This window comes from Mixophyes fleayi, chromosome 5 (genome assembly GCF_038048845.1).
Source record: "Mixophyes fleayi isolate aMixFle1 chromosome 5, aMixFle1.hap1, whole genome shotgun sequence".
NCBI classification, from domain to species: Eukaryota; Metazoa; Chordata; class Amphibia; order Anura; family Limnodynastidae; genus Mixophyes; species Mixophyes fleayi.
Window position 1 is genome coordinate 253106189 of NC_134406.1, and position 27501 is coordinate 253133689.

Here is a 27501-nt window from a genome sequence, read left to right on the forward strand (position 1 = left end):
GATGTAATCTGTATCACTGCCTTGTTTTTTACATGCAAAAGCAGCCAGTATTTCCCCTGCATGGATCAGTGCACCCCTTGCATCGCAATATGGTTTGTCCAGGTGCAAGTTTGTACCCTTTAGCTAGGTTTGCTTTTAGCGCTAAACAAAGGCCCTGGTTTTGCAATGCGTTGGTGGTTTGCCTATCATATAGCGTTGTGTCATGCACCATGCAGGCGGTGGCTGTTATGACAGCTTCTATCTGGCTTCCTCCTGTGCTTTTCCACTATAATACTACACAACTGCTGTGCTCTCTACATTGGGTACGGTTACATCCAGATAGCTACTTTATACTTGCCAACTCTCGGAAACAAGTTTCCGGGAGAGGGGGCGTGACTGGAGGGCGGGAGGAGGCGGGGCGAGACCAAACGTGTCATTTTGGTCCCGCCCCCCGCGAAAACGGAATTTACGTTGCGGGGGCGGAGCCAAAACAACGCGATTGGCCTCGTCCCGCCCCCTCCCGCCCTCCAAAGTGGCGTCAATCACCGAGAATCGCGTCATTTGACGCGATTCTCGGTGAAATCCAGGATGCGGGAGAAATGCCAACGAGCCCGGGAGACTGAACCGAATTTCGGGAGTCTCCCGGACATTCCGGGAGAGTTGGCAAGTATGAGCTACTTTGTGTCCTATACCAGGACACTGAAAATAATTAATCTCTGCCTTGTGATATAATGTAAAAGCGGAGACTAGAAAGGTACAGCTTTGCATTTAGCAAAAGTTACAGGAGGGCGTGGACAAGACAATGCATTACAATTATTTGAAGGTTGAAGATGCATTTAAATCCCTGATTTGCGGCTGTGTTTGCTGTGTTGATCACGCACAGGACTCGGCTGGCGGTGTGACATAGAAATGGTCTGGGAACAGCCGCGTTGAGAAATATCTTGGTATTTCTGGTTACTAATAAAGAATATTATTATTTCTTAACTACAAAGGGAGGAACATTATTTCTCGCTTCATTTCCTCAGCACTTTGCTTCAAGACATTTTAAATGTCATTGGGCAGCATTTTTTACTGTGAGCGCAATGAGAAGAAAACATAAACATTCCCCAGTATCTGAAAGGGAGAAAGTTGCAGTAAGTATATTTTAATGTAACGAGCGCTCCCAGCTCTGGAGAGCCACTTATACATGCTCCATGCTGTATGTTTAATCACTGGGCAGTGGAAATTAATATCGCATTAAAAAGTGATTTTTCAAGATATGTACATGCAGAATAAATTCTCATTTAAAGCCAAGTAATTGACAGGAGAAAAAAAACAATCCCTCCCCCACAAAATAATTTGACTCTGATGCTTACCTTCTAATAGTCCCTCTTTTAATAAAAAAAACCTTCCTGTGTCTTTTTTCACCTATATGCTTCCTGTAAATCTGATGTACAGATCTGTATGGATAAGCGTTTTGGTTTGATAAAGTGTCATCCTGGCTCCTACAGAATTCTGCATTACTGAAATCCCCACCCTGGTAGTGTTTTAGTGCTGTATAATATGTTTAAAGAGAAATTCCACCTGAAATGAAATGTAATTTCTATTTTTTTTCGTATTTAAAGCCCTTCCCTCAACTGGTATAACCATGTGCTTTCCATATCGGGGACCCCTGCAGTTCTCGATATTGTCACATTGAAAACCCACCTGTTTAGAAAAGCGGATCAGTCCTCCACTGAACCATGTAGTATACCTCACCCTCTTTCATCCTCCTTCTCTCCCACTCTGGCTTGTTACTCTCAGATCCCCTTACATTGGCTCACCCCCTTGTGACAATTGTTTGTTTGCCCATTTCCCTTTAGATTGTAAGCTCCAGTGACCAGGGCCCTCTTCCCTCCTGTTCTCATTACCTATAACTCGTGCTCCCCAGCTACACTGTGCACCTCCTCCTTGGGCTTTCTGCCCATTGGCTCCACTCCTCTGTCTTTTCACCTCTTTCAGTGGCTCTAAACCTGTTAGTTCAGTCCATCTTAATGGTCACAGGTTTTAGTATGCACTGAATCTACCCCTTGCACCCCAATAGCTGTTTTGAGAGCTGTAATGTTATTTGTTTACTGTATTATATGCTATACTACGTACTGTCTTGTTGTTTTCCCTCTGTACGGAGCTGCAGACCTCTTGTGGAACCCTATAAATAAAGGTTAATAATAAGAATAATTGCCACCCCTAATCACTGTAATACTTATTTCGCCAAGGCTTGACACCCTGGAGAACTGTGAATGGGTACAGTGATCAGTGTCATGTATCCGCGATCGCACGACTGCGGTTCTTTGTGCAGTCTAAGGGCTTGTACACACTGGAAAGACAACCTGCTAAAAACATGGACAAAACCTTATACTTGGCTCTTGCTTTTAACAAGAGTGTGTCCTCAAAGCCTGCAGCATCGAGTACTACGTAATTAATGAGCGTTGCCATAGAACTCCATTATATTATTCCGAGGAACTGGTATCCATTGCAAGCAATGCTGACATTGACGGGAAGTGAGCGCTTGTCAGACTGTGTGTGTGTGTGTGTGTGTCTGTGTGTGTGTGTGTGTGTGTCCAGGCCTATTTACGTACATTATTTTTTGGACTATCAGTGTTAAAGCATGTTAATGTCCTTATTTATGAGCACTAACATATGACTTTTTTCCCATTTAAATTAAAGTCCATTTGTTTATTACTTTTTTTCAAAACTACAGCATACCTGCCTACTCTCCCGAAATTCCCGGGAGGCTCCCGAACTTCGGGGAGTCCTCATGGACTCCCGGAAGAGTAGGCAAAACTCCCGAAATTTTGGGAAATTACCAGCAGTGAATGGAGGGGGCAGAGCTTAATTGCATCATTAAGCTCAGCCCCCTCCATGCAATTTAAAATTGTTGGGGCGGGGCTGTGGTGCCGCGAAATGTCACCACGCCCTCCCACTAGCCCATGTCACATGACTTCTTCCCGGGGGAGAATTCTTAAAAGTGGGCATGTATGAACTACAGTAAAGTGATTGATTGGTAACCTGATAGACTTGAGGGTCCATACGCCCTTCAAAAGGGCCACATCTTACCCTTAATCTCACTGATAGGTTAAAAATAATACATTTAATAAACGTAAGAGACACCTATCTATAATAACATATCAGCAGGCCTTTTAAGAAAGTATTACCAGCTATAACAACCTAATCTCCTCTTCCCCATCACTTCTATAGAATATTAGACAGTATAATTGAGGGGAAATGGGGAGATCTGAGGTAGGTAAAATTAGGAGTGTGAGGGATAATGTCATCAAAATACATAACATGACTCTCTTTTAATAAATTGTATAGAAAAATCAAGTGAGAGTAGTAGCCTGCTTATAAATTAGGCAAATCTTCGCCATCTCATGTTTGTTTTCAGCCACTAGAAATGTCAGAAAACATTGGTATGTGGTATGTGTGTGTATTCAGCTAAACATGGTAAAAGTTTTTCTTAGCACCATTGTTATTATTAAGTATTTCTAAACCACCAACATATTCCAGAGCGCTGTTCAACATTGGGAATTGTAGAAGTCCCCGTCCAAATGAGCTTACAACATAGAGGATACAGAGAATGTGTGAGGGGGAAGATGTCTGAAGAGCTGTTTGGACGTAACATCAGAAACCGGCAGAAGTTCCAGAGGATTATGGGAAAAGTCTCCACAGAGCAGGAGCAGAGCCAATAATAGGGCAACAGGTAGTAAAGAGCCGGAAAGTGAATAAGGAGGTATAAAGTGAACAGAAGAGCATGAAGCATAATGGAAGTCTTAAGAGTGTAAAATAAGAAATTGTTATTAAAGCAAATAACAGGATACCATCATCATCATCATTTATTTATATAGCACCACTGATTCCGCAGCGCTGTACAGAGAACTCCCTGTCCCATTGGGGCTTACAGTCTAAATTCCCTAACATACACACACACAGACAGACCCACAGACTAGGGTCAATTTGTTAGCAGCCAATTAACCTACCAGTATGTTTTTTGGAGTGTGGAAGGAAACCGGAGCACCTGGAGGAAACCCACGCAAACACAGGAAGAACATACAAACTCCACACAGTTAAGGCCTTGGTCGGAAATTGAACTCATGACCCCAGTGTTGTAAGGCAGAAGTGCTAACCACTTAGCCACCATGCTGCCCATACAATCTGATAAAGAGTAATTCAATCTTATATATATAGTGATATATACATATGTTTTTGTGGGACACTACAATGTATCCTGGGCTTTGGTTGGGACTGGTTAAAAACAGAAAGCTGGGTACACACTACAGAAAATTTCTCTCAATACAATTTTACAGACGGCTTAAAGTCCCGATCAGCAGCCGATTCATGTGTACACACTATACACGTTTTGCAAGATTTACCTTCAGATCTGTGCTCTTCATCTGTCATAACCATCAGCTGAAAAGATCGTGACTGTGTAAACTCTATGGAAATCTGCCTACACTGCTGGGCGTGAGTGCGTACACACTGCAGAATTTGCCCGACATCGTTCCATCGTTTAGAGATCTTTAGACCGGTTATAAAATGAAATGAAACAATACGATGTGCTTTGGTGCAATAAAACATGATCGTGGGAGCGCACACACTAATGCAATATCAGACCTAATGGTTGTTTATCGTGCGATTGGCACAATGATTGGGTGAAAAACCTGTAGCGTGTACCTAGCTTAAGTATAATTGAATGCTTTGACATAGGTAAAACAGTATTAGGATGTCGGGCACAAACCCTTACTTGCAGCCTTTCACACCAAGGATCTCATTCAATAAAATCCAAAATATCAACATTGAAAAAATTAGTGAAGAGAAAAAGTTGTTCTAATAAGTAATAAAAAATGAAACTTTCTTATCAAAAGCTTGTTAATAATAATTTACACAGTCAAATAAAGTCAATTCAGACAAATGAAGAAGTTTTCTCACAGTTCTGTTTTGAACCTATTCTCCAAACTGTGATTGTTCAAAATTGCTTATTCTTATTCCAGTGAGATCTTCTGTATTTAAAACACATGTATCATATGAAATAAGAAGAAACATCATAGTGCACACTATCATTATCTTTATGACATTTACTAATTAGTGATAAAATGTTTGAGTATGATAGATATTAAGCTGTTTTTTTTAACACTTTGGGCCTGATTCATTAAGGAAAGTCAAAAGTAATTAAGTAAGGCAAAACTATGTTGCATTGGAGGAGGAGGTAATATTAAAATATGATGACAGATTTATATTTGGGGTAGGGCATTTCCTAGATCAACTTAAAATATCAGTGTACAAATAAGGTATCAAATATTTATGTGTTACATGAAAAAACAGCCAGTATTTTCCTTATGTGCAAAATAATAAACTAATTTGCACCCCGTGCATTGTAACATGGTTTTGTCCAGAAAACTTGAGTAAGAAAACTTACTCAATTTTTTGCTTAACTTTCCTTAATGAATCAGGCCCTTTATTACTAAGTAATAAATCTCAAAAAGATAAGAATAAGCAATTTTGAACAATCACATTTGGGAAAATCTGTTTACCACAGAACTGTGAGAAAACGTCTTCATTTGTTTGAATTGACTTTGTTTGACTGTGTGAATATTTATTAGCACATTTTTGATAAGAAAAATTTATTTTTTATTACTAATTAGCACCACTTTTTCACTCCACTAATTTTTTGTATGGCTGTAGTGATACAATGAATGTGACATTGGTGGTGATAGAATTCAGTTCTGAGACATGGGAGATACCGGTGGTCATTATTAGACAATGGGTTAGTGTTTTGCAGCATTGGGTCTAACTCTATAAAGTTGGTTTTGTAGTGGTCCCAGGCAGTTCCCATAATATATCAGGCTGTGATAAGCACCTTCACAGTGTCTACATTTGTAATACAAATTAGAACAAGTGCATTATTTAATAACAAACTGTAAGCATGTCTCTTTGGTCCTCTGTCTTTTGCTAAGTCATTTTAGATATAATAAAGGTGAATACCAAGACTGCAAAAAGATAGATACTTAATGCATTTTTATACCCAAATGTACCTATTTATCTCCCTTGCGTATACAAAGTGCATTTCCTAATTCTACTTCTTGGAACTGGCTCTGGGATCGCAAGTTCACCCAGCTTCTTGCATCAGAAGATACTTGTACCCCCTGCAGATTGCACCATCAAAATGTGCATATCCATGAGCTTCCCATAAATTAGGCTCACTGGCACAAAAAATAACATAAAAAAGGCACATTTCTGTGCACATGTAAAAATGGCCCTTGGGGCTAGATTTACTAAGCTGCGGGTTTGAAAAAGTGGAGATGTTGCCTATAGCAACCAATCAGATTCTAGCTGTCATTTTGTAGAAGGTACTAAATAAATGAAAGCTAGAATCTGACTATAGGAAACTAATCAGATTCTAGCTTTCATTTATTTAGTACATTCTCTAAAACAACAGCTAGATTCTGATTGGTTGCTATAGGCAACACCTCGATTTTTTTTCAATCAACCTAACTGACTTTAATACTAATAGAATCCCCCAACACCTCCGTTCCCAATGATTATACAAGTCTAAGCTACTGACCTCTAGCCATATATTTAGGTGTAGATGTTTCTTTTTGTTTTTTTGCTCTATAACTTTTATGTGTTCCATTGTTCATTCAGCAAACAATAACTTATGTGACATTCTAGAAAAAGATAGCTAGAATCTGATTGGTTGCTTTGGGCAACACCTCCAGTTTTCCGTTTTAGAAGGTTTGCTAAATCTACCCCTAAGGGGCAGATTCAATTAGCCGCAAAGTGTTATGTGACCATATCTGAGACACTTCGCGGGGGATATTCTTACAGAAATATCTTCTCATTTTTCTCTCGCCCCATAAAGGTGCAAGGGAAAAATGAGCGGATATTTCTACCGTAGTAACGGTAAAAGTGCGCAATTTCGATGTTTATTGCGGCTAAATGAATCTGCCCATAAACGTGCATTAAATTAACATACTAAAACCTTTTTCTACTTACAAGATTTTTTATCTTTTTATTCTCTAAAAATGAATATCCCTCACGTGACGGATTAACGTATTCCAGCAAGTGATATACAGTGACATGTGACACCGCGAAAGGACAAAGCCACGCTTGACAGATTGCTGTACAATCATAGGTAACAAAATGATGTACCTGGCACTCTACAGTCCCTAATAAACAGGCCGGGCTGTACGGCATCACAATGATTTATTGGAAGGCCACTATGATCCATGATAGTGTGAGTGAGTGAGTGAAAATCTAAGGGGAAATGGATATTGCTCCAGAAAAGAAAAATGTCAGCTCTGCTAGTTTAAAATAGCGTGGAGCCCAGATTAATATGGGTTATTTTTCTTGCGAAGATTTATGGCTGTACGTAGGATCTACATAAACACACCATAGATCTGTCAGATATGATTATGAATGTGTCAGCTGGGCATCTCGGGACCTTTTTCTATATATACACTTTATGACAAAGCGGTGAATGAAATCAAGCCACGATGCTTTGTTTAATTGGACTGTTTTATCGGCCTCGGCCAAGGTCTCTGTGCCTGTGCTTACTTGGCAATTTTGTTTTATGCTGAACTGTTTACCTTATATAGTTTTAGATCATATTTCTTCTAATGCTTGCTGAGAATTGTTTCTTAGTAAATGGAAGATCTAGTAATAAAGTAGAGCTATACGCTTCCACCTTGAAACATTACTTCTAGTCCATTTTTTTCCTCTTTGCCACCTCATTTATCTTGAGTGTACTGCAGAGAATTCCGCAGCTGATGGTGATAGATATACTGTAATGAAAGTCCTTCAAGGAAGTAACAGTTATCTGTTTGGTTGGAAATTCTAAGGGCCCTCACTCTGCATATTTCTAAACAGTGATAAATGCAGCCTAGAAAATGGAAATACACATCTAGAATGGCAAATGACCGACAAGACATTAAATTGACACCCAGGCTGTGATATTTATAACACCTAGTGCAGATCTACTGTACGGGTAGAAACTGCTGTTTTAGCAGATCATAAAAATAGAGCCGTATAGTTGCGTTAGGAGACAAGGAGGACGCCGTTGACTATACTAGCGATGATTTAACAAGGAACCTCACAAAATATATAGTTGTTCCGAAAAATGATTGGACTCATTTCCTTCCTGGATATTTATAAATGGTTAAATTAAATATTGATGTTATTTTGTTATGTTTTTATGTTTTTTTTTATGTATTTACATGGCTTTAAAGATTTGTTTTATTTCCACTAATTGGATACAGTTTCAGTAGATGTTTTAACAAATGATGCCAGTCAGGGGGGCACATTTATGAAAATGTCCCCGATCACCGCGGGATCACCGCAATAAGTCTGATAGTTTTTTCACTGCTCATAGAGACAGCCATAAATCTCTTATCGATGCAATTTACCAAACATATATTGTCAGGTTAGCTTAGCGGTACTCAGCTGTTCAGGCAATTTCATTTTGTAAACATTTTCACCGGAGCGGTCTCTGCAAGTGTGCGCACAAGTTAGCCGGGTAGTTGGCTTGAGCAGGTGCAATGGAATTTAAAGCCTATGTACCACTTGTTAAGAAAAAATCATAAATAACATTTTTTATTTATTTTAAAATAAAAAGTTTTAAAATAGTTATACATTAAAAAATGATTTATTCTAAGAAAAAAAAAAACAGATTTTGTTCTGTTCTCTTGAGATGGTTATAACAGAACAGGTATAATGGGTAGCCTGATAGCTTTTTCCTAAAATATTATGTACCCTCTTTCCCAAAAAGTCAATTCTCACTCGTTGCTAAATGTCATTATAAAGGAAAAAAATAGCTTTAGTTAAAAACAGCATTGTATTTATCATGTTACTGAGTAAACTGGGCTGAGCCGCCCATACACACACAAGTTTGGAGAAAATTGGCTGTGAATCTTTGCGCTTGTCTGATTGATCGCTGTGGGTAACGCCTGTAATAGTGATTTCTGTGTGTGCAGTCATTGTGGGCTCCATAGTGATTGCCCAAGCACCATTGCCCAGATTTGTCAAATTTAGATGTGAACGTGGCAAACCAGACATAGGTTATGTTGCTCGGGCCATGTGGTTCAGTCTGGCCTTGTATGGTCAGATTTACTCCCATGCCTGATATATTTCTTAGATACAATAATGCCCCTTTACTTCCATTGCACTGAACATCAGCAATCAGCTTTTATTTCTCTAGTGCAATGTAGATAATGAAGGCACGTGTCTGATTATTATTTACTGCAAATGTTGCACCTTAATGCACTGTTTGCAAATGCTACTGTTTTATTTTGCCATGCTGTTATTCATGAAGGGGTTTATTTGATAAATTAATAAATGTTAGACCTCACACTCCTGTTAAGAAATGTAAATCTGCAGAAAAATAATTTTTTCAGTTCGCACAATTAAATGCCATCGGTTTTTCTGACCATTTATAAAATGCGTTGTAGCTAAAAATAAATCTTTAATGCATGTTGGAGGTGGGATAAAAATCTTGTAAAGTAATATTGTAGTCTTCTGGCCGACCACTTGGTCGTCTCGCTGACGCTGATGCAGTGAGCACTTGGGAGTTCTGGTTTTCTCTGCTGTGTGTGTCATGTTTGTGTGCAGATACAGTCTTGTATTAGTCAAAATATTTGGACGAAAAGGAAGGTTTAGCTTGTTATGGAAGGCTTTGTAAATGTAGTCTTGGCATCTATACCCACTCTAGGGATTTTCCTGGTGGATGCCAAGAATCATGTACTTCTTCAAAACTTGTGCAGCTCTGCAGAATTAAGTGCTGAATTAAAGGATTTGTTGCAATAAAGCTCTTGGATGTTAACTGTTTCACCACCCTGGGTAATGTGCAGTGCATTTTCGTTGTGCTGTTTGATCGGTTAAAGTAACATTGCAGGTAGATTTTATTGAAGCCTTGCTCTCTCATTACTGTTTAATCATTGATTAGCATATTGTGCTTTCCTATTAACATTTATGTTCTTTTTTTTTTTAACCGTAGTCTACGTTTGCCTTTTGGACCTCTTTTGGACACCATTGTGTTTTTTTCATATAGAGTGATAAATTCATAGTTAGGATTTCTGTTTTAGTGGTTGTGATGTTAATACATTAGAGAGGTATACTCATTTCAAAAACCTAGCTGTTTATCTACAATTACTTAGCTAAAATGTACTGCTCACTAAACAATTAAGGGCAATTGTCTATTTAACAAAAAAAACTGCTGGAACTCTAATTCTAGCTCCTATCCAGCTCCCGAGCAGTAGTAATATCTAAACAATAATAGTAATGTCTTAATATATTCCTATAAGTAGTAAAATACCCCATTCCCATTTTGGTCCTTGCCCATCAGTAGTAGTAATGCCAGCTAATATGGGTGGCAGGATGGCAGAGTGGTTAGCATTTCTTCCTCGCAGCTCTGGGGCCATCGGTTTGAGTCCATCCAGGGCCCTATTTGTGTGGTATTTGTATGCTCTCTGCATGTTTGCTTGGGTCTCCTCTATGTGCTTTGCCTTTCTGCCATGTGTGTATACACATAATTGTGAGAATGATATGAGATATTTTTACTATGGGAACACTCCTGTTGGGGCTGTTCACTTAGGTATTGTAACTGGGTGTGTTATTTCAGAGTTTTACACATACTTGTCTAATCGTTTCAGGGAGATTGTGCAGCCACTGAAGGGAAACACCGTCTATGCCAAAAGGGCGTGTCTACCTACCCCTGTGGGATTATCTAGTGCCACCCATCGGCCAGACTAGCACCACCAGGTGGAATTTATATTACATAGATAACACATCCCCCAGATTACATTTTGGTTGGATTGTGGCACATAAGGGGTACATTAGGTCGGATTTGGCGAGCTTAGTATGATGAAAAGTATACTTCTCAAGTCCCCAATCCATCCTTATTCCCACCCATCCTTATTCCTAACCCATCCTTATTCCCAACCCATCCTTATTCCCAACCCATCCTTATTCCCAACCCATCCTTATTCCCAACCCATCCTTAGTCCCAACCCATCCTTATTCCCAACCCATCCTTATTCCTAACCAATCCTTATTCCTAACCCCTCCTTATTCCCAACCCATCCTTATTCCTAACCCCTCCTTAGTCACAACACATCCTTATTCCTAACCCCTCCTTAGTCACAACCCATCCTTATTCCTAGCCCTTCCTTATTCCCAATCCATCCTTATACCCACCCATCCTTATTCCTAACCCATCCTTATTCCTAACCCATCCTTAGTCCTAACCCATCCTTAGTCCCAACCCATCCTTATTCCTAACCCATCCTTAGTCCCAACCCATCCTTATTCCTAACCCATCCTTATTCCTAACCCATCCTTAGTCCCAACCCCTCCTTAGTCCCAACCCCTCCTTAGTCCCAACCCCTCCTTATTCCCAACCCCTCCTTATTCCCAACCCCTCCTTATTCCCAACCCCTCCTTATTCCCAACCCCTCCTTATTCCTAACCCCTCCTTAGTCACAACACATCCTTATTCCTAACCCCTCCTTAGTCACAACCCATCCTTATTCCTAGCCCTTCCTTATTCCCAATCCATCCTTATTCCCAACCCTTTCTTATTCCCAACCCTTTCTTATTCCTAACCCCTCCTTATTCCCAACCCCTCCTTTTTCCCAACCCCTTCTTATTCCCAACCCCTTCTTATTCCCAACCCTTCCTTAGTCCCAACCCTTCCTTATTTCTAACCCCTCCTTATTCCCAATCCATCCTTATTCCCAATCCATCCTTATTCCCAATCCATCCTTATTCCCAACCCCTTCTTATTCCCACCCTTTTTATTCCTAACCCCTCCTTATTCCTAACCCCTCCTTATTCCAAACCCCTCCTTATTCCTAACCCCTCCTTATTCCTAGCCCTTCCTTATTCCCAATCCATCCTTATTCCCAATCCATCCTTATTCCCAATCCATCCTTATTCCCAACCCCTTCTTATTCCCAACCCCTCCTTATTCCCAACCTTTTCTTATTCCCAACCCCTCCTTATTCCTACCCCTCCTTATTCCTACCCCTCTTATTCCTAACCCCTTCTTATTCCCAACCCCTCCTTATTCCCAACCCCTCCTTATTCCTAACCCCTCCTTATTCCCAACCCCTCCTTATTCCTAACCCCTCCTTATTCCTAGCCCTTCCTTATTCCCAATCCATCCTTATTCCCAACCCTTTCTTATTCCTAACCCCTTCTTATTCCCAACCCCTCCTTATTCCTAACCCCTCCTTAGTCTCAACACATTATTACAATAACCTTGGGGATGGGTTAGGCATAAGGAATAGTGTTGGGGTGGTTTGGGGACCCTGGTGGGGATAAAAGTCATCCTCCAATACGGTCCTCACACAGGACCGAGTTATGCACCACTTCTTTCCTGGCTTTAATATTTTGAAAGGGTTAGTGGTTTCCGTTACCAGAGGCTGCCTGGTCAGTAGGTTGTTGCTGATATTATAAAGGGAAAAAATTGGAAAAAAGAACAGGAATGAAATTGTGCTTTTGCAATTATCAATAACGATTGGGGGAGTTTTATACAACATGAAAAACATACATTTTTGATTTTACACATGTTTTGTAATAATAAAAAGCTGGTAATTTTGTCCTGCAAAGTTATATAAATGTAATACATTTTTAGGGCTAATTAAATAAAAAGTGGGCTTCAGAAAACTGCAAGCTCCCAGGGCTCTGTGATCCCTTAGTCATACAAGAGGCATGTAGAAAGATATCACCGTCATGCCACTTGTGTGTGTGTGCATTTTTATTTGAGGACTAACGTTCACGCATCTGCCTGTTACCTACTGGATGGCAGGGTAAAAGCCTTAGATGTCATGTAGTCAAATAGAGATAGGAATCGCACACCCTTAAGTCTATGGCTTATTAAAGTAGAAATATCATATTACTCTGCGATTGTGTAACTTAGACATTTATAGACTTCTGACCAGAGAAGGCAAGAAATGTAATGATTAATTATTTATCCAGTATGTCATTGATCTAAACGCTGGTGTGAATAGCCACAGGTTCTAAGCACTTACTGTACTGGAAATAGGTGTTGGAATTCTACCCACATTTACTGTTTATCTTTCAGTAGGTAATCGTCTTAGAAAACAAATCCTTATTCTTTATTATTTCATGTTATTCTCGTGCCTTGTTACTGATTGATGCTCTGGTGTCATTGGCATTGCTGTGCTGTAAATATTTCCATCTTGAGTTTTTGTTATATAAGTATTATATTGTAGTTATAATAGTGGGAACTGAATATTGTTTATCAAGTGCATAAATAATCTTAATAACCTCTTAATAATTTTTTATATATATTTAATGTAGATCAGTAGGACAGTTCCTACAAAAACCAGTGAATAGAAAATGATCAAACACAATAAGGTTCTCCCCTTCTGTAACATGTATGTAGCACAAAAGTTACAATCATATAGTATATACATCAACTCTTATGAATCATTGTAAAAACAGTACTGTGACATCAGAAACAATTTTAATATAATATAAAGCTGTGCTACTAGCTGTTCAGTCAATGGACTATTCATATAAGGTACTTGAATCAATTCGGTTTGCTACTTTAAAATTGCGGCAGAGCGGGAGGGTTTGAGCTGGAGGACCAATCACAAGCTGTATTCTCTTTAGTGTTCTGGCTAGTGTAGGTAGACCATTAGTAAAATGTGCCTAGTAGTGCAGCTTTAAGACATGAGACAACAATATAACTTCCTAAAAATACCAATAAATAAAAACATTTACAGACACAAAGGGGGGAATTCAATTAAACAAGAGGGTCCTGTTGGAGCCAAGCGGGATGACACTGCCACGCCGGTTGGGTTGAAATCTCCTCTATTTTTTGCAAAAATGAACACCATAATAATTGGTACGGGGGGAAGCCATATATGGCAGAAGGCTCCTATGGGACCTTGCATTGAATTGAATGCCCACCAAAATGTGACTGCTACATTGAGCAAAAAGAACAGGGGCCTGATTCATTAAGGATCTTAACTTATGAAACTTCTTATTTCAGTCTCCAGGACAAAACCATGTTACAATGCAAGGGGTGCAAATTAGTATTCTGTTTTGCACGTAAGTTAAATACTGCCTGTTTTTTCATGTAGCACACAAATATCAACGTTAAATTTCAGTGTACAAATAAGCTATCAAGTATTTGTGTGCTACATGAAAAAACAGTCAGTATTTAACTTATGTGCAAAACAGAATACTAATTTGCACCCCTTGCATTGTAACATGGTTTTGTCCAGGAGACTGAAATAAGAGGATTCTCAAGTTAAGATCCTCAATGAATCAGGCCCCAGGTCTATAATAGGCACCAGCTCTTTCTAGTATCAGTGGAGAGTACAAGGTGTAAGAGGTCTGTCCCCGGAAATATTCTTGGTTCTGAATATTGACCAATCATACTATGACCTTTCTCTTGTATTTTAGAAGCAACATGGTTTATATACCTGGCCTTAAATTGGAAATAGGGGCAGGACAGTTTGTGTCCAAAAGAATAGTTGTGACATATAGCATATACATTAAAAGTCAGTGATGTTGTCAGCTTTATAATCTCGGCAGACTTCACCTCTATCCTAGGGTGTTTATTACAAACATTTTCACTAATTTCCAGGGTTTTCATAGAAAAAAAAATTGCTTTACACATACATAAAGCAGAGCTCGTTAGATCTTCTGCCATATCAGATTCAATCAACTAATTGAGTGGATTTTTATGTGGCACTTATTTTAAACAAAATTAAATGCTTAATGCTGCGTAAAATGTAAAGTGTAAATCATTATTATCATTTATTATAAGTATACAATATTTCTAAAGTGCCATCACATTCTGCTGTGCTTTACAATATTGGAAGCTGTAATGCAGACAAATCACACACTGTAAACCTATGCGGAAACCTGAGGTATAAAGGTTCTTGGTAGAATGATGGGAAAGATGAGAGATGAGATTCACTGCAGAGGAAATAAGGAAAAGCATGAAGGCAGTTTGGAGGTAGGGCGCGGAGAGCCATCATGGGCCCTGGGGGCTAGCGGACTTTCCGGACCTCCTCCCCTTAATCATCTTCGTGTTTATTGAAAACAACTTACACAACAGTGGGTAACGTTAAACACTCCCCAAAACAAAAAATAGCTACTAATCCCTCTGCAGACAACTAACATGCTGTGGTCCTCTCCCGGGTTTGGTCAGTGCAGCTGATGATGACATCACAGAGGTCAGCTGCATGTTTTCTGACGTCACAGAACTGTTTGTCAGTTTTTTATTCTGACTAGTTTGGCCCTGCACAGACCTCCTAGCTCATACTTGCCAACTTTTCCTCGTTGGCTTCAGGGAGATCCTGGAGGAGGTGGGGGCGGGGCTTGACAAATTGCATCATTTTGGCACCGCCCCCTAAACGATTGTCACAACTTTGGCAAAGTGCAGCAGGGGGCGGGGCTAAGATGTTGCTATATTTGCGTCATTAAGCCCCTCACACACACACGCTTATCTATTGCGGGGGCGAGAACCGGGAGGTTGCCCTGCTCTCTCGGGAGGTATCCCAGAAATCCGGGAGTCTCCCACACATTCTGGGGGAGTAGGCAACTATGCGTTAAAGAAAAGCAGCTAATGAATCTCTAGAGACTGAAGTGTTTTTTACATTTCTGTCTCCATTACTGAAGTTGTGTTGTCTTACCTGTCAGTCTTTGATTAAATCTTGGTCTCCATGAAAATGGCTACCTCCATAGGCATCAATACATGGACACAGGACACAATCTCTGAACGGTGTCATCATGCCACAGATGGTGAAGCCAACCACGTCTTGTACTGGCTCAGCATCAGGGAGAATGCCAGACTCTTCAGGGAGTGAGGGAGATCACCCCTATTTCAGGGAGTCTCCCTGACATTCAGGGAGAGTTGGCAAGTATGCCAACTTGGGCCCGCAGGGCTCCCCAGAGGCCTATGCCTCGGGCTTAATCCTCTGCTGCCCATCCCCTCCCCCCTCTCGTCAGGCCTGTCTGGAGGAGCATTGTGGGGTGAGTAGTCTGCAGTGTATTATGCAGGCATTATGAGGTTATGTATAGGACCATATAAAGGCTACAAAGCTACACATGTGGAATATGAGACCACATATGGTGGCACAATCACACTATTTGATTATTGGTATTGATATTATGTTATTATGATATCCTGCAGTGTTGTCATAGTGATATATGGTGTCATGTTGAGGCTATGCATGAAGCTGTTATAATGGTCATATAACTGTATATAGTAGGCAGTGGAGCTGTGTGTAGATGTACCCTCCCTATGTGTTGGACATTGGGGTTTGAGGAACACTATATTTACTTTTTTTCTTTACTATAATGTGCATTCTGATAAGAACATTATTTTTCACCATATCTTGCATCTTAATTTTCTTTCTTTCATTCTTACTGTGCTATGCTTTACTTCTTTCTTACCGCAGCTCTGCACGTGGTGCTACAGTCACATTGTGACAAATATTGTAAAGTTGGCAGGTCTGCGAGCAAAACAATGAGTAGGATGCAGAGAGCAGCTGATATAAAACTGTGAAGTGAAATGGAGAAGATGGGGCATAATGTAGATACTCAGGAAATAAAACCATAAGAACATCAAATACACAAGAGAAGAAATCATTAAGAGAAAGTAGCCCAGAAATAGATGGTTTCATGTTGAAGTTTAAAGGAGGTTGCTTGGTGAGTCTTAGGGGTTTCCTGGAAGACTGTGGCTGGTCTTCTGTTTCATTCCAGCTTAAGGGTTAAGTCAGATCGGTGAATCAGAAAGCCGCAACTAGGTCCAAATGATACTCAATGAGAAATTCTGTTCATTTGTCATATAATAGCAGTTCATCTCTTAAAAGGCTGCATGCACAGCACAGAGAAATTCAGTAGCGTAGGTTTGTGACAGCTGATAAGCCAGTAAAGATACATGGTGGGATAATGCTTGTTCTATTGTAAATTATTAGATTTTGCCAAGGAGTTCCTGTGACCAGTGGTGGAAGTGGGCTGGTATAATGAGGTAGACCATACCGACACTTCTCCTACTGCTTTGGTTGTAAAACTAGCTAATTCCATTCACTTGCATTTTCCATACCGTCACTTCTAATTTCTCACTCCTACCACTGCGACCATGTTAAGGCACCAGACCACAGGCCAAGTGATTTTTTTTGCAGCATGGTGGCTAAGTGGTTAGCACTTCTGCCTTACATCACTGAGGTCATGAGTTCGATTCCCGACCATGGTTTGTATGTTCTCCCCGTGTGTGCGTGGGTTTCCTCCGGGTGCTCCGGTTTTCTCCCACACTCCAAAAGCATACTGGAAGGTTAATTGGCTGCTATCAAAATTGACCCTAGTCTGTGTGTCTCTGTGTGTGTGTGTGTGTGTGTGTGTGTTAGGGAATTTAGACTGTAAGCTCCAATGGGGCAGGGACTGATGTAAGTGAGTTCTCTGTACAGCGCTGCGGAATCAGTGGCGCTATATAAATGAATGATGATGTTTGAGGTGACTTCCAATATCTTTACTAACAGTAGGATGTGCCGTATTCTTTAAATGTACAAGTTTTCCTATTCACATTGAAATAATAACATCAAGGGGTATATTTGCTAAACTGTGGATTTGAAAAAGTGGAGATGTTACCCATAGCAACCAATCAGATTCTAGTTATCATTTATTTAGTGCACTCTACAAAATTACAGCTAGAATCTGATTGGTTGCTATAGGCAACATGTCCACTTTTTCAAACCTGCAGTTTACTAAATATACCACCAGGACTCACTGTGTTTATTGTACAAGTAATCACATGACTCCTGTAAAGTACTCACACAATTTTGTAACCTGTATTATTATATAGTCCTTATTGTTCTGGTCCCCTCTGGATCTCTGTGTATTATTGTAATACTTTAGAAAGATAAGAGCATAGGTGACCTCTCTTGGAATATCTGGTAGACTTCTGATTTAGGCAGAGACCTACCGGAATCCAAAGAGACCAGTAATGAGAAGCGCTGCCCAGTTATTTGAGATGTGGGCGGGAATGTGCCACAAATCAAGTCATCAAGTCATGCCCACATCATGGGAGCAGTTAGCACCATGCCACCATCATATATCTTGCTAATCATTTTGCAGCTATGTCTTCTTTACATACCACCCCTCAGCATCTCCCAGAGTATGGATAATAGAACACACATAGCTCAACAGGAGCTTACTGAGTTAAGCATGTCTCCAACAACATGTAGACCAGTGTTGGCTACTCTGTAACACTCCAGTTGTTTATGAAACTACAAGTCCCAGCATACCCTTCCAGCAATAAGCTGCTATATATTGGCAAAGCATACTGGGATCTGTAGTTTCACAACAACTTGAGTGTCAAAGGTTAGCCAACACTGATGTAGACAATTCCACATGGATGCAAGAAAACAGGGCTATACCAATATATTCAAGTGCTAAATACTCATTTTGGTGCTGTTATCCTCAGTTCATCATTTTGGGACAGAGTCATTGTTCGTCTTTGGCTTTTTACAGGTCTCATAGTTTTTTGATGCTGGTGGGGGTCTTACCTTCTCTATTTTAAAAGTTAGGTACTTGAAGAACTGGTGCATTACAAGCTAAATTTATCCTATAAACCTACAATTTATGTATACTGTAAACAAATCAGAATCCTGTTTACTTCATGTAATTTTATAAATAATTATTGATTTTCATTACTTATTCGTTATTTATTTTCATACATTTTCATATTGTGTGACACTGGAATGGTGTGGAGTGATACATTGACCAGCTGGGTTACTTGTTAGATCTGGTACATATCTGTTAATACTTATTGGATGTAGATGCTTATAATGTGCATACAATCTCGTATCATTTTCTTGCATTTGCTTTGTAACATCAGAACACACTGTTCAGCTGAAACGTTTTCCTGGTACTGTCACTTAAACCCTTTGGCTCTTGGCAATGCTTGCAGATGGCTGGTAGAGCATAAAATGAACCAGTCCCCAGATATTTTGGTTAATTTAATTTATGCCAGTGTTTCAGAAAAGCTGCAGCAGACAGGTTTTTTTTTTCAGTAAAGCCTGCATCTCCTAGCTGAATATAAGCCAGGGCGACAGATCAACTGAGATGTTTCAATTATAGCCATTTCTGCTGTAGTCCTTTTGTTTTTGTGTATTTGTAAGTTGGGTTACTTTGTGTACTTCTATGAGCTTGCATTTTTTTTTTCATTATTTTAATTTAAAACATATTGAGGAATGAAAAAAAATTAAGATAATACTGCAATGTTATTTTATTCTAAAATGTATCTTATCATTCCCCTCTGTTTATAATATCTGTGTTCATGTGACCCAGTTAGACAGGTATTGGTACAAATGCCTGAGAATCATTAGTGTGATGAGTTAAGTCACGTGACATCCTCCATGTAACTAGCTATAACAATAGCCTTATAATGCCGATTATGTCTATTGCCTCCTTCTCACCCCCTAAAAATAATAGCAATGAATGTAATCTTCTCATTTTACAATGTTTATGATCTATGATCTGCACCTTTTTTGGTGCATTTGACTACAGTGTGAGCACCTCATTGTATTTAATCTTCATCTGGGGCTAACGAAGCACTGTGGGCGATATCTCCTGCTCCATTCAGTCTGGGACAGTGGCGCTGGGCAATGACATCATAACTCGGCACCACTCTCTCATTAGTGACATCGAAGAGCAGCAGTCGACAGCTTCATAGGTCATACTTGCCAAATCTCCCGGAATACCCGGGAAACTCCCGTATTCCGGGTAGGTCTCCAGGATTCCCGGGAGAGCTGGCAATTCTCCAGCATCTGCCCACTTCCTAGTGAAGTGGGCAGATTTGAAGCCTCCATGATGCGATTCTCCGGGAATCACCATCATTTTGGCCCGTTAAAATGATGTCATTACATCACGGGGATGGGGCCAAAAGCGATTCGCGGAGCCCCACCCCCTCAGTCCACCTCTACTGCCGGAGGCCAGCCTGTAAAGGTTGGCAACTATGTTTCAATTTAATAGCAGCCAATTAACCTACTGGTATGTTTTTGGATTGTGGGATGAAACTGAAGCACCCGGTGGAAGCCCACGCAAACACGGGGAGAAAGTACAAACTCCACACAGATAGAGCCCTGGTTGGGAACTGAACTCATGACCCCAGTGCTGGGAGGCTAACCACTGTGACACTGTGCTGCCCCAATACCACTTATGTCCTTATAATGCTACCTAAGTTTGACTACCTGATTCAGACTCTCTCGATAAGAGTACCCAACTCTACTTTTAACCAACTACAGAGGTGGCCCTCAACCCTTGTATGTAAAGGTAAGCCCTCTAGAATCAATCTGGAAGTCCTGAAAAGATAAACACTAACTTGAGAAAGCAATATGCCTGACAATAAAGCATATTACTATGCTCATTTAAGTCAACTAATAGCATGTTTTTTGTCCCAACCTGCACCTTAATTGTTGGGTTCAGATTGAAACACCCTGTGTCAATACTATAACCTCCCTGATGAATAGTTATCCTACTGTCTGGTTTCCCTGACAAATCTGGGATTACTGTAGATTTTAGTCTTTCAACATTTCTTCTCACTTCTGTCCAGCTGTGGATACGTGCTGGCCTTCAATACATCTTTGACTTCATATACTGTATTTTGAGATTTGGATTACGTTCCTTGATTTACAGCAGAAACTTGGTATTCGAGGCTCAAGGTTTTTTGAGTGAGTCTATATACGTCATTGCTCGGTCTTGCTCTCCAGTCCTAGCCTAATCAGATCCCTCACACCTTTCGAAAGCTATGTCTAAGATCTCTGAAAAATTCTGAGCCTCATTTAGGGCAGAGCTGGGCGAACATGGTAGAGTTACACTAATAAAAGAAAACACTTACGAGATTGATTATAGATGGAGCTATGAACCGGCCAAACATCATGAAGTCGGCTTCCCCTCTGTGCTGGAGACAATGCAGTTTTCAGGGTAACTATGAACACCTGTTGGCCAAGCCCCAAGGCAGGTACCTTTTGGGACAAGATTTAAACATCTGATAGAAAAGTCTTAGGCAAAGACCCTTTGGTGTTTATGCTTTGTCACTACGTCATAAAGGTGGATAGGTATATGGACAAGCTGGCATTACACACATTGAGCATTGTCAAATGTGAAAGGGTCAGGTTTTTAACAAACTTGGCTATGTTATCCTTACTCAGCACAATATTGTTTATTTTTGTAAGCTTGCGAGCAGGGCCTTCCCACCTAATTGTCGGTTTTACCTAGTTTGTTTACTAGTTTACTATGTTTGTCCCCAATTGTAAAGCGCTACGGAATATGTTGGCGCTATATAAATAAATGATGATGATGATTGCCTGAATGGAAAAAATAACATATTATTTGCACAACAATAGAGACAATTTTATCTGAGTATGGGCACCTGGCTACTTTATTGTAGGACCTATTTCTTTATAACTTAAACTAGAGTTATGTTTTTTCTGCCTGGAATTAAAAATGTGTTTTAACTTGGACTCCCATGTACCCTTCCCCTCTACCTCCTAACTCTTCCCCATCTCCTCCCCTGTGACTACAAACATACTTTAAGTTTTTTTACAGACATAAAATTAATATATCGGGAGAGAATCATATGTGCATTCCTCACAGCACTGGGGTCATGGGTTCAGTTCCACAGCTCTATCTCTGTGGAGTTTGTATGTTCTTTCTCCTGTGTTTGTGTGGGTTTCCTCTGGGTGCTCCAATTTCCACCCACAGTCCAGAAACATTCTGGTAGATTCGCGGAGCCCCACCCCCTCAGTCCACCTCTACTGCCAGAGGCCAGCCTGAAAAGGTTGGCAACTATGTCAATTTAATAGCAGCCAATTAAGTGGCTTAAGTGGCTTCTGAAAAATGGGCTGTGTGTGTATTATTATATATTCTCCTTACGGTGCTGAATAATATGATTGGCGCTATATAAATAGATGATAATAATAATATGATGGACAGTTTATTGGGACTTGATGCCAATCAATCCTTTCGATATAACTATATAAGATAGTCCTTTTTATTTGTCCAAAAATGATGGCAACCACAGCACGTGATCTTATGTGCTATAATATACTTGCTCCTATGTGTATGAGCGCTACCTATGTGAAAGAAATGACTTAGCGTACATCACCTCTGGGTCTTTTACTTCTGGACGATTTTCAAGAAGTTACTTCTTACATAAAACAAAGTGACTGATTTACATTTAAGCCAGTAATACGTCTTAGATTTCAGTTTCAGGGAAAAAAAAAAAGTTAAATGGTGTCGAGTTTAGCTAAGTTGACTGAATGAGGTCAATACAAGTGAACAGGAAACGATAGACCGCAAAATCTAGTCTACCAAAATACCTTTCGTGTAAGCTGAAGTGTTCTGCAAATCTGCCATCCGAGAATAAGAAATGTTACAGCCAATTAGAGAGCGTCTCCCTGTTCAAATACAGGTCCAAAAAAAGAGACCTGAAACTGCAAGATTCACCGGGTAGCATAACTGTGACCCTCTGCTTAACTAGGTTTGTGTATTTCATCACTTTATATTTTATACGGTGGCGCTACAATTAAACCTGGTGTTTTTACTCTGTATTGTATCTGGCATTGTATACTGGGACTTATAGTTCCACAGCAGTTTAGCTCCACCTGTTGAATGAAAAAATATTTGTAAATATATAAAAAAAAATCTATACAATTCCTGGGAGCCAGGTATCCAAATTGTTCTGAAAAACAGAAAATAAAGGCATATTTTGGTGATAATGTCCTATTCACAGACATGATCACCAAGTGTCTCCCACAGTCACTCTGGAGAACACTGCTAAACAGTAAAATAAGCAGGAGAGTGCCACGGGCAGTGTGTGGAAAGGGAAGGGCATTTTGAAATGTCCTTTAGGGTATTTTAGGCAGTGTTCCAATTGATGGAGAAAATCCTTATGGGAATTAATAATAAACTTAACTGAAATACATATATCACCCACTGTCTCGCTGATACCCTGTTAGCTGTATGGCTGCATCTTGTTGGGCAATCCTGCAACCATTCAAACTAAAACAATTCCGTTATCCTCTGGCTTAGTTTTTATGGCTTGATTCATTGTGTGACCTAATGAAGCTATTAGTATCATCAAGAGGGTGTGGCAAGGCCATAAAGACCTACTCTCCATCTACATCATCATCATCATTTATTTATTTAGCTAGCGCCACTGATTCTGCAGCACTGTACAGAGAACTCATTCACATCAGTCCCTGCCCCATTGGAGCTTACAGTCTAAATTCCCTAACACAGACACGCATACAGACAGACAGACTATGGGCAATTTGATAGCAGCCAATTAACCTACCAGTATATTTTTGGAGTGTGGGAGGAAACCCACAGAGAATATATAAACTTCACACAGATAAGGCCATGGTCGGGAATTGAACTCATGAGCCCAGTGCTGTGAAGCCGAAGTGCTAACCACTAAGCCACCATGCTGCCATATGGAAGACTCCTGGGTTTCGGAGAGTGCTCTCTGACTCACAGGACAGTAGGTCACTCTCTACCGGATCCCGCCTCTCCTTGGAAAGAGGGTGAGTCCTTGATGATGCAATCATCACTTGCCCTTTGGTCCTCTTCTCTGGGATCTCCCAAGAGGAAGGTCCAAAAAGTAGACCCATGTGGGCAAGGTTTATGATGACGATAGCTCACCCCTGCCCACTTGCTATTGACTGAGGTGGGCAGGACTTCAAGACGTGATTTGCTTTTGCACAGAAAGTCCCCTCCCATATTGCAGGCAGGTCAGCAACTCTCTTGGAAAAGTGGCTGCTGTCCCAGGAGTTTGGGAGCTTTCGCCCAGACATTCCGAGACAGTAAGTAACTAGGCTCCTATGAAAAAAAAAAAATCCTAAAACCACAAAGGGCTTATTATCATACTTGCCAAGTTTTCAATGGTGGTCTCTTGGAAATCAGGTGGGCTCAGTGAATTGCATAATTTTGACCCAACCCCCGCAGTAAAATGATGCGATTCCCCGAGAATCACGTCATTGAGGCTCCAATTCCTGCCCAGTTCACTAGGAAGTGGGCAGATGTGGGAGACTGCCCTACTCTCCCAGGAGTCCGGGAGACCTACCCGAATTTCAGGAGTCTCCCGGACATTCCAGAAGAGTGGGCAGTGATGGTTATTATGTATTTTTAATATTCATTAAATGAATCTAAATAATGAATAATAATCCTGCAACTGATTCCTACTTTGTTGTTGCTTTGCTAAGTACTGTAATGTTGAACGAGTAAGGCCTTTAAAAATAAAATTGTTCAGTGTGTATTAGATATTGCTCCCACGAGGAAGTGTTGTACAACTGCTGACTATGCTGGGGAAATTAAACATAGACAGTAAGAAGGAAACATTAATTAAGTTAAATGATTAGCAAAATGATTATATCGCAGTAAATGATCATTCTGCCCCCAGGTGTTAGAACATCATAAATAGGTTACAGATTTTTTTTATTTTTTTTAAATTAAGCAAATATTTCAGTGTTGAAATTGCTCCAAGTCACAGGCTGCATTTACAAAAGGCAAAGTAATTACATTGGGGCAAGCGCAGGATTTTCAAGGGTGATTCCAGCATACTGCACTTATTATTTACTTTGTGTTGTCTCCCTTTGCAAGCAATGTTCCTTACCATGGGCAAAAACGCATGTTTCACTCACACTGCACAAACATCATGGCAAATTGTGTAGATTGTTGCTTTGATTTTGGCAAGTATTTATTTGTTGCATGTGAAAAGTTGTGTGTTTTGCCACAATTTGAAATAAGTTTGTATTATTAATTCACATTTCATTAAAGGACTATTAAAGTTCAGTAGAATATTATTCATAACTGCAGAAATCTTAACTTTCAATAGTTTTCCACCTCTCTCCAACACCTTCTCTCCCCAATTTCTACCTACTCCTCCCCTGATATGGCAGTACCTCTTTTTCACCCTACCCTAGCAACAGCTCTTAATCAAGTGGCTCCAGCAAATGTTTATATTTCACATCAACTTCAATGTCAGCCGTGGCACACTAAAGTAACACAAAATCTTCAACAACGTTCCCGTAAAGCAGAACGTCACTGGCGTACATCTCGTGCCTCTAATAATTTCTTCACATATGCTTATATCTACCACTCCTATCCAAATGCTCTGGTCACTGCAAAATAATCATTCTATCAATCTCTCATCTATGTCAGGCTTCTAACCCCAGACGCCTGTTTAACACATTTAAGTCTCTTCTCAACAGTCCCAACCAAAACCCTTTGACTACCATCAGTGCCCAGGATCTTGCTTCCTAATTCAAGGACAAGATTGATAAGATCAGATGAGAAATGGTATTATCTTCCTCGACAAGCAACTGGCTCAATTCCTTCCCAGCACCCTCTGATACTGTCCCTTCATTTGATCTCACAAATAAAGAGGAAGTATCTACTCTCTTCTTCTCTTCCTACTCTACCTCCTGTCCTCTTGATCCAATACCCTCACAAGCCAGTAGATCCTTGTCTCCTGTGCTCATTCCACCTCTAACTAAAATCTGTAATCTCACACTCTCTAATGGTATCTTCCCGTCATCTTACAAGCATGCAGTGATTACTCCTATTCTGAAAAAACTAAATTCTGACCCAAACTCTCTCTCAGATTACCATCCCTTCTCTCAGCTCCCACTCCCCTCCAAGCTCTACACTCGCCTCACACGCTTTCTTTCCGCAAACAAGCTATTGGATCCTCTTAAGTCAGGCTTTCGCTTTCAACACTCCACAGAGACTGTGTTCACTAAGGTTGTCAATGATTTGATCACTGCTAAAACCAAAGGCCATTACTCTCTTCTAATTCTCCTGGATCTCTCTGCTGCATTCGACACTGTTGACTATTCTCTTCTTATTCAAACTGTACAATCCTTAGGTCTTCAAGACACTGTCTTATACTGGTTCTCATCCTACCTTTCTAATCGCTCTTTCAGTGTTAATTTCTCTGGATCCACCTCTGCTCCACTTCCTTTATCATTAGAAGTACCACAAGGCTCAGTAATAAGTCTTCTACTGTTCTCTATCGATGCTTCTCTTGGAAAATTAATAAGCTCTTTGGATTTCAGTATCTGTATGCAGATAAAACACAAATGTATCTATACTCTCCTGATCTCTCGCCTTCTGTGTTTCCCCGCGTTACTGACTCTTTCTGCCATTTCATCTTTATGTCCTCTCACCAACTCAAACTCAGTCTTTCAAAAACACAGTTAATAATATTCCCACCCACCAACAGAAGTTGCCTACCTGACACTTTTATTTCTGTTGACAACATGACCTTAAATCCTAGCGCGCAAGCTCGCTGCCTAGGTGTGATCCTTGACTCAGAACTATCCTTTGTTTCCCACATTGACTCTATATCTAAATCATGTTACATACATCTAAAAAACATTTCCAGAATACACACATATCTTACACAAGACACTGCAAAAACTTTAATTCATGCATTGACTATTGCAATTCCCTCCTTACCGGTCTTCCTACTAAACAGACTCTCAACCCTACAATTTAGTTTGCACGCAGCGGCCAGATTGATTTTCCTTGCAAATCGTTCTTCCTCTGCTGAGCCACTCTGTCAGTCTCTACATTGGTTGCCTGTTTTTTTCCGAATCCAATATAAAATACTTCTACTAACATACAAGGCCATCAACAAAACTGCACCAACATTTCCTCACTTGTCTCAGCTCTGTTTTTCACAAGATCTTCGCCTCTCATCTACTCACATTACATTCTCCCATTCCCGTTTACGGGACAATTTTCGAACTGCACCCCTTCCCTACCTCGCACAATAAAACTTTCCTCTTCAAGCGCTCTTTGAAAACCCACCTCTTCAGGCAAGTTTATAATATTCCTCAACCACCCTGTTCACCTCACTAGGTTACCCTATTACTACCCTTTACACAATTCACACTAGACAACAACTCTCTAACTCCTGACCAACATTGATGTGTGACTGGAGCATATAGCATACAAATCACTTTATACGTTTGCAATTTGGCTGGACCAGTATGGAATATGTACATTTATCTGACTCCCATTGACCCATAGATTGTAAGCTTGCGAGCAAGACCCTTTTACCTCTCTGTTTCTGTCTGTATTACCCAGTATTGTTTATTACTGAATTTGTCACCAATTGTAAAGCGCTACAGAATTTGCTGGCGCTATATAAATAAATGTTGATGCTTATTATAATGGTCTAAATTACTTCCACACCAACATTTAGAGGATCTTAGAATGGTATTTATAAAGTATTGCATTAAAAAAAGAGGGTTTTTTGTTTTCACATTCATATATAGACACATTGGGCCTGAGTTATTAAGGAGAGAAAAGCACAAAAAAGGAGTAAGTTTGCCTCTGGACAAACCAAGTTACAATCCAAGGGGTGCAAATTAGTTTATTATTTTGCACGTAAGGAAAATATTGGCTGTTTTTTCATGTAGTACACAAATACTTAATAGCTTTATTTTAACACTGAAATTT

At 40.1% G+C, this 27501-nt stretch overlaps 1 protein-coding gene across 25 annotated transcripts in view; it reads left to right on the plus strand.

Annotated features, from left to right (window-relative positions):
- The window catches only part of RIMS2 (regulating synaptic membrane exocytosis 2), a 506258-nt gene that overhangs the window by 255880 nt on the left and 222877 nt on the right, over nucleotides 1–27501 (plus strand). The gene's annotated exons all lie outside the window — the stretch shown is intronic.